We start from the raw sequence: 8,818 nt of genomic DNA, 5'->3' as shown, positions 1-8,818 counted from the left end.
CTTGAAATGTCCCAACCTGTCAATGTGACGCAATACAGTGAGCGTGTCACTTTAAAGCCGATTCCTTCAACGCAATCTAAGGGGCAGGTCTTTTCCGTCATCTGGGACCACAGTACTAGTAGCCAGCTAGAGATGGCCTTGGAGGTTGTGCTTGTGGTGTGCACGGCTGCTCGGGATGAGGAGAGGGAGAGCAGAATCACAGGCAGAGCGAATGTTTTATTAATTCGACATGTAACATTGTGTAAGTAGCTAAACTCTAAAAAAAAATAATCGCTTGATGGTAACCAGTAGTTCACTGGAGGCAGGGAATGAAAGCTTGCGGCGGTGCTCTCCTCGTAGCTACACGGTTAATAAAGGATTTGGAAAGGAAATGGTCAAGATGGCAGCTCCATTCGGAATTTGAAGGTGTGGATTCTTATCGCTAGCGAGTTAGTGTTGTAGCTTTTTTTATTTAACCCGCTTATTGGAAATAGTAAACAAACACGGAACGCTGATTGTTGGTTGTATACAGTAGCTAGCTAACGTTATTCTAGAGGATGCGCTACACGCCATTCCCAAGGAAGGTGATGGAATTCTATTGGATCACTTAAAATGTCGTATGTATAATAAATCAATTTGTTTACAGACAGACGCTGCAGTACTAAATTCACATAAAACAATGGCCTTTTGAATCGCGCCATCAAGTTGCTGCGATCAGCATAGAGAAGACAGTCGATGGGACGCACGTGGAGTTCCTATCATCAGCTGGAGGTGTGGAATGTGGACCTTGGACACATATTTTACTAATTATGCATGCTTTAAATGAGTCTGACTGGTAATTGATTGATAATATTATGCATGATAACCAAACAAATAATAGCCTATTATTAATGGAATGCAACTTAGTTGGTCAGTTTATACCGAAAACAAGCGAGAAACCAAGGAGAGGAATATGGCTGAAGTATCACACAATGAACCACACTCTCAGGATATTGACATCGATCCAGACTTCGAGCCCCAGAAACGACCAAGGTCTTGCACCTGGCCTCTGCCTCGACCAGAGTCCAACGCAGGGAAGCCCGAATCAAACGATGACATCATCCCCGAGGAAGAGGATGATGACGTCACAGCACCCAGCAGCTCTAGCTCTTATACTGTCAACAATGTGAATGGTGGAATAGCCATACATCAGAACACAAAGAACTCTTCTAAACACCCAAGCTTCACCACCACCACTAAGGAAGAAGTACTAAGCCCCACTTCCAAAGAGGAGGGGAGTAATGTCGATGGGTCCTCCTTGTCCACACAGACGCATGCTGTCTCAGCTCTCAATGGCTTGACCTCCCAACCTAGGAAGTCCTCAGCTAGGAGGAATGCCTGGGGGAACTACTCCTATGCGGACCTCATCACCCAGGCAATAGAGAGCTCCCCGGACCAGAGGCTGACGTTATCCCAGATCTATGAGTGGATGGTGAGGTCTGTCCCTTACTTCAAGGACAAAGGAGACAGCAACAGCTCTGCAGGCTGGAAGGTGAGCAGCGGGGTGACATCACTGATATGGACAATGTTTTCAGTCATAACACTGTAACAAAGGCTGTGTGAGTGAGCCCATGTGTTCTTCTGTAGCTCAATTGGTAGAGCATGGCGCTTGTAACGCCAGGGTAGTGGGTTCGATCCCGGGACCACCCATACGTAAAAATGTATGCGCACATGACTGTAAGTCGCTTTGGATAAAAGCGTCTGCTAAATGGCTTATTATTATTATTATTATTCTTAGGGTGCACTGTCATCTGCAGGTGGCATCTGAATACAATGCTTTCACTTGGAGTAAACCCGTGCTTTAGGTAGGCTACATACTGTACATATTGTAGTGCGTGTGTCAGGGGTGGGGGCCACAAAAGCTCAACTCATTAGGGGCCGCAGTGGCTCGCAGGTCTGCTTACCCACCCATGCAGTCAGAGCCGGCCCTAGCCTTTTGGGGGCCCCACGTGAAATTTTATTGTGAGTAAAACATTTTAGTGGCCCCCCCTCTTGACAGCGGAGTATATTACATTTTACGTAGAGAAAATGTTTTAGTTTTTAAAGCAAATTTCCTGCAATTCTTGGGGTTTTAAGGCCTGAGGTCATAGTGTTCTTAAAGGTGCTCACATAGCATTTTGTTGTTGAATTTTTGCATTGTAATTTCAGAAAATGTCTATAATATATCTGGCACTAATAGTGGAATGATGGTGTGTCACAGTATTACTTACCCGCTAGTGTTGTGATTGGCTGTGATATTCGCCTATTGATTTGTCCAGAATGGAATCTGTTGTGAAAATGGGAAAGCTGTTCTGACTTTGTGGCTGTGTTATCTAGTGAAAAAAGCTGTCATTTCCTGGTTGCGAAAAGTCTACACTGTTCGCTCAATTTCAGTTCATCTGAGAAAACAAGCACTAATTAGTGTATAATTGTACCATCTAAATTGCTGTTTGAAGCTGGCCACTAAAATGTTTAAAATCAATAGGCGAATATAACAGCCAATCACAACAATGGCGGGTAAGTAATACTGTGAAACACTATCATTCCACTATTAGTGGCAGATATATTATGGACATTTTCTGGCATTACAATGCAAATTTATAAATAATGATAACCAGCTGGGATTGGAAAGTGTGTGGCTGCCTGATAGACACAGGGTGAGCCAAGGGTGTGCCTGCCCAACCATGCATTGCTGCCAAGGGACGCCCCATGCAGATATCACTGTTGCATGGGGCTCCTCCTGAGCGCTGCCAACACATCTCCTGTCACCCGGCCTATGACAGTGCTGTAATAGAAAAAGATGCATACCTACATTGTCATTCAGCCCTCTTGATGAAGACCATTCAGAGAAAGCTGGACAATCAGATGCTCTCTCGAGTTTAGGACAGAACCATATAGGCTTACACTATAGCTCTGGTTAAGGAGAGGTAGGCTATATACTGTCAGCCTGGGTCCAAACCGACTTGTTCAGTTTCACTTTATGCTACTCGTACTGTAACAGTGAGTGGCGAGTTCCTCTGACTGCCACCATCTTATCAGGTTATTTGCATGTAAAAGAGGCCCTCTGGCCTGCAGGGGATCTCGGCTCAATGCAACGAATCATAATAAACACTCTTCTTGTAAAGGAATATTTGTCAGCAGTTGAAACTTTAAAACACATTTCGGGTGACTAGTTGTTATGTTAGTGGAAGTTTAGGCTAGTGTCCTTTTTGATCTGAGTTTAGTTATTAGAGCAGTTTTCAGTAACACGATCAGAACGAAGGTGCAGTTAAACACAATTGTGTCCCAAATGGCATCCTATTTCCTTTATCGTGCATTACTTTTTACTAGGGGCCCATAGGGTCTGGTCAAATGGAATGCACTACAGTATGTAGGGAATAGGCTGCCATTTGGGACTTACTAATGGTTGGCTATTCATTGTGATGGTAGATGGTGAATGATAGGCTTTAATTATGTAAAATGGATACATACAGCTGAGGATGAAAACAAAAGGCCCCACTACCTGTCCTCAACAGCCAATGAAGGTAGTCCTTTTCCTTTCATTTCTCCCGAGTGGAGATACTAATAAAATGGGAAAAGGTGGATGAAGAGGGATTGTTTTTCCTGGGGAGTATTCATTAGTTCAGGTAGTCCCTCCCCATTTCTGCCCTTTTTGTTCCTAGTGAATACACCAGAAGCCTCTCTTCTACTGCCCTTATAACCTGGTGGTTAAAGGGATAGGTCAGGTTTTGGCTATGAAGCAAATATGAAGGAAGTTAGATGTAATAATAATATAATAAGATGTACTTTCATGAGCCAATGCTAACTAGCATTAGCACTAGCTGTACCCGAAGACTTCCAGTCTTTGCGCTAAGCTAGTTAGCATTGGCTCGCGAAACTACCTCGAACTTCCTTCATACTGGATGTAGAAAAATGGTATCCATGAGTTCATCTGACTCTTGGGAAGTAGATAAAGGGCTTCATTGCCAAAATCCTGAAATATCCCTTTAAGCCTGGGCTAGCCTATAATTCTGGTCTGCAAAGGGCTCTCTCTGGTCTCTGGTCTCTTGCCTCCGTTTGATTCTGGGGATTAGTTTGGGCTGGAAAACCAATCCGTCCGTCATGGAATCGAGTCTAATGAAAGCTTCAGCTTTGCTGGATTTAAATGGAAAAGAGGTCTGGAAATAGAAATTGGGTTGTAATCCTGTGCAACTGTTGGATAGAGGTTTGTGGGAAAGGAATAATGATCATAATAATAACAATAAATCAATATCGAGGGTCTTATTCTGGTGACATGGGCCGTGTCCGAATACCCATACTTGCGTCCTCAATAGCGGTCCAACTATTGTATGCAACATTTTGAAAATCAAGTATGGTTTAAATCCCAGGATGTTATACTCATTTCAGCTCTTCATCTAGTAGATTTCGATGCACACTTTTCCACAATGCGTTAGAAGAGGTGGGCTGCTAGTTCTCTTCAGGTGGCAAACAACAAAACTAGGCTACTTAATTGGGAAGATGCCCAAAGCTTCTTTGGTGGTGTTCAAATGTAGTAGTTTTTGTTCTCCTTAAAATGATCACAAGTATTGCATCTTTGGAAACGTTCTTTAAAAAAAATGACAAATCCCAAAGTGGATTTCTATTTTCTCACTGAAGTGTTTCTTCTTCGTCAGAGCTTTTAAACTAAATACTAAACCATCTTTTGATTTCTGAATCTGTTGGCAACGGGGACTCGGAATGTGGCTGCGTTATTGATGTCCTGTTAATCAGGCCTTTTGATTTGAACATATGGATTGTTTTTTAGTTTTGTTGGCAAGGCTACCTATTTAATTTATGGATCAAGCCATAGCAGTCATTCTGATCTCGTTCCCAATGATTAGTGCTTTAGTTTATTATGTTGCGGTTTTGAATTTGCAATGTTCTGAATTTGCGATGCACCCGACTGTCCGTTTTTCTGTGCAATAGCCTTTTGATTTGAACATTTTGAAAAGTTTGGGTGTATGTACTAGGCTATTTGATCTCATTTATATACAGTACCAGTCAAAAGTTTGGACACACCTACTCATTCCAGGGTTTTTCTTTATTTTTACTGTTTTCTACATTGTAGAATAATAGCGAAGACATCAAAACTATGAAATAACACATGGAATCCTGTAGTAACTAAAAAAAGGGTTTAACAAACCAAAATATATTTTAGATTAGTAGCCACCCTTTGCCTTGATTACAGCTTTGCACACTCTTGGCATTCTCTCAACCAGCTTCACCTGGAATGCTTTTTCAACAGTCTTGAAGGAGTTCCCACATATGCTAAGCACTTGTTGGCTGCTTTTCCTTCACTCTGCGGTCCAACTCATCTCAAACCCTCTCAATTGGGTTGAGGTTGGGTGATTGTGGAGGCCAGGTCATCTGATGCAGCACTCCATCACTCTCCTTCTTGGTCAAATAGCCCTTACACAGCCTGGAAGTGTGTTGGGTCATTGTCCTATTGAAAAACAAATGATAGTCCCACTAAGCGCAAACCAGATGGGATGGCATATCTCTGTAGAATGCTGTGGTAGCCATGGTGGTTAAGTGTGCCTTGAATTCTATTGCCACTATATATATCTGGTACAGTAGTGTACTGATACTCTGTACACATAGGAAGAGATTTAGTCTGCATATTAGGAAGGGATTTAGCCTATAAACTGCTGACTATAGCACGCTGACTGCTTTAGAGATCACCATTTAGGTCTTAGTTTCTATAGGTTAGTGCTATTCTTCTATTGCCACTATATATCTGGTACAGTAGTGTACTGATACTCTGTACACATAGGAAGGGATTTAGCCTATAAACTGCTGACTATAGCACGCTGACTGCTTTAGAGATCACCATTTAGGTCTTAGTTTCTATAGGTTAGTGCTATTCTTCTATTGCCACTATATATCTGGTACAGTAATGTACTGATACTCTGTACACATAGGAAGAGATTTAGTCTGCATATTAGGAAGGGATTTAGCCTATAAACTGCTGACTATAGCACGCTGACTGCTTTAGAGATCACCATTTAGGTCTTAGTTTCTATAGGTTAGTGCTATTCTTCTATTGCCACTATATATCTGGTACAGTAGTGTACTGATACTCTGTACACATAGGAAGAGATTTAGTCTGCATATTAGGAAGGGATTTAGCCTATAAACTGCTGACTATAGCACTATCTCAGTTATTAGACAGTGTGGCATTAAGCAATATATGATTTAGGCTAGGCTGTCCATCTGTATCGGCTGGGCTGGGGCAAGGACTGTACATAATGTCCTTTAATGAAGAGTGATTTGGAGCTAATCGTTGACGTTGGCAATCTATACAGTAGGTAATCCAGCTCCCACTTTGATAATAACTCAATGTTTAATGTCATACATTAGTGCTTGTGTTCAACCTTGAATATAGCTTCAATAGCTTGTATTTAGTCTTGCAGTCAACCCAACTCGTTCCATACATAACTTACCCATTTAGTGCACATTTGTCCTAAAACATATTTGAAAGTCCTTATTTTTTACAGAATGTATGCATTATGTCTGGTTGCTAGATAATGCACCCTTTGCTGTAGCTATTGTTCTGGTACAGTGTTATGGGCCTACCTACTGTGGTTCGTTTTTAATCAATGGGAGTCGTGCAATTGGTTGCTGTGCTCCATACCTCCATTTTTTTATTGGCTGGTGGCCTGAGCACAAGAATCAATCAGCTGACTGGAAACTATGTAGGTCAATGTGTAGCAGTGAGAGAGAGATGGGGGGAGGGAGAGTGATGGCAAGGGAGAAATAGAGGGTGTCTGTGAGGGAGAGAGAGATGATGTGAGGGGGGCGAGAAATAGAAGGGGACAGGCGTGCTGCTGTTATACTCTGGATCTGGCGTTGCTTTGTGTAGGCTGGCAGAGCTCTGGTGTCTGTGTCGGTTTGTTTCTGTTGGTTTGTCGGTCTGTTCACAATGAGGCTTTGGTCAAAGGCTGCTACCGGCTGCTGCAGCAGCGCTGCTGTTGTATGACCGTGTGGGGGAAGGGAGCGCTACAGTGGGTGCTTTTAGCTCTGTCTTTTTACAGAAAGCACTGCATATCGAGATCACATTTTACAATATTCTTCCCTCTGCAAAATGCACAGACCTATTAAATTAAATGGGTCAAACATCACCGGTTTTAGTATACGCCCCCTTGGATTTCAATCAGAGGTCTTCAGATATACTATGCATCTTGCTTAGTAGTGTCAGTGTTTATTGGTTTCGATGTCAGGCATGATGCATTAGATCTATTTTGCACACCAGGAAGAGGTTGCTGCCATGTAGCATTGTCCAATGTCACATCAATGGAAGACTTGCAGAAAAAATTCAAGGTATTCAGATCACATGCCTCTGGTAATGGTACACATCGATTCCCATTTCGGTCAACTCAAACTGTTGAACCTCCTTTTGAGAAGAACAGGTTTGAGAAGAACACTCACCCACAGACTGTTGTAAATTGTCTGAAGTCTTGTACATGCCCCTGTTTCTTGCTCCACACAAAAGAGGACTTGGAAGAGAAAAATGAAGTCTGCACATTGCATGATACACTTTCGACAGGTTTTGAGGAGTTTTCAAATGTGATTAGACTTAATAAATGCTATTCCAACTCTTCCCTAGAGGGCTTGAGTTCAACTACATAGCTTGGCAACAAAGGCATGACTTTAACTGAATAGTCAATGTAAAGTTCCAAGATCAGGGGAAAGCCTAAAAATGTAGTCCATAGAATATGACTGAGGGGTTAGGCTTTTGACTGTCTCGGCCACAAAGAAGGAAATTCCTTTTGATTTCACAGTCTGAGAGCTGAAAAGCAACCAGAGGCCATGTATTCTTGTATGCACCACAACAATAAAACACAAATGTTTGTTTGTTATGAATTGGCCTACAAGGAAAAGGTCTGGATTGGGCAACATGGGTTCACAAACTTCGCATTTCAAAATGGGCCAGTTTGATTGGATTATATATGGGAAAATGCAAGAAATACAACAATGTATACATTTAGATCTGAGGTAGGTTTGTGTAACCTAATCAGCTAAATTGACACAGGAGAGTATTGTGACATTTTTTACAATATTATCTTGATGCTATGACTCCAAGTATCGAAAATAAATAATAATAAGTAGTTAACTCTAGCTAGCGCTAGTCAGCTGTACCTGTGCCAAAACTCCAGTATTTCTCATTCTCTAGCTTGTTCTCTATCTTATTTTTTAAATGGTGAGCCAACATGTTTCCAGCACTTTTATGTCCATGACTGATCAAAACTCGTTTTCTCATGGCTCTCTCTTGTCCCTCTGCAGCAGAGATGGTGAGCAAAATGTTTGGAAGATCGAATCACAATAAAATGGCATTATTGAATCGCAGTACATTTAGAATCGTTGGAATCACAATACATATTGTGTCAGCACCAAAGTATCGTGATAATATTGTATCATGAGGTCCCTGGCAATTCCCAGCCCTACAGCTAACCATAGTCATACCCACAGTGGTTGGCATGTTGCAAAGTCCTATCAACCTTGCCAGGCTAGTCAATAAGTAAAAGAACGGCTGGTGAGTCGTGCATTTAAGAGTTCAAGAAAAGAGAAGCATGTTTCACTCCTGACTGACTGGATGATGAAAGTGTTTCACTGGTTGGTTTAATCCTGTAATTGGCTTGGAGCGAGTCAGTGACCGAGGGCTTTTCTGGAAGTTTGATGTCAACAGACCAAACCATTGACCCATATTAAAATATACACAGAACAGCCCACTGACCCATAGGAAAGCATGGGAAGGGTTGCTCAGACCAGCCCACTGACCCATAGGATAGCATAGACCGGTTTG

This window comes from Coregonus lavaretus (assembly GCF_964263955.1).
Source record: "Coregonus lavaretus genome assembly, chromosome: 18".
Classification (NCBI taxonomy): Eukaryota; Metazoa; Chordata; class Actinopteri; order Salmoniformes; family Salmonidae; genus Coregonus; species Coregonus lavaretus.
This window is presented reverse-complemented; position numbering follows the sequence as displayed.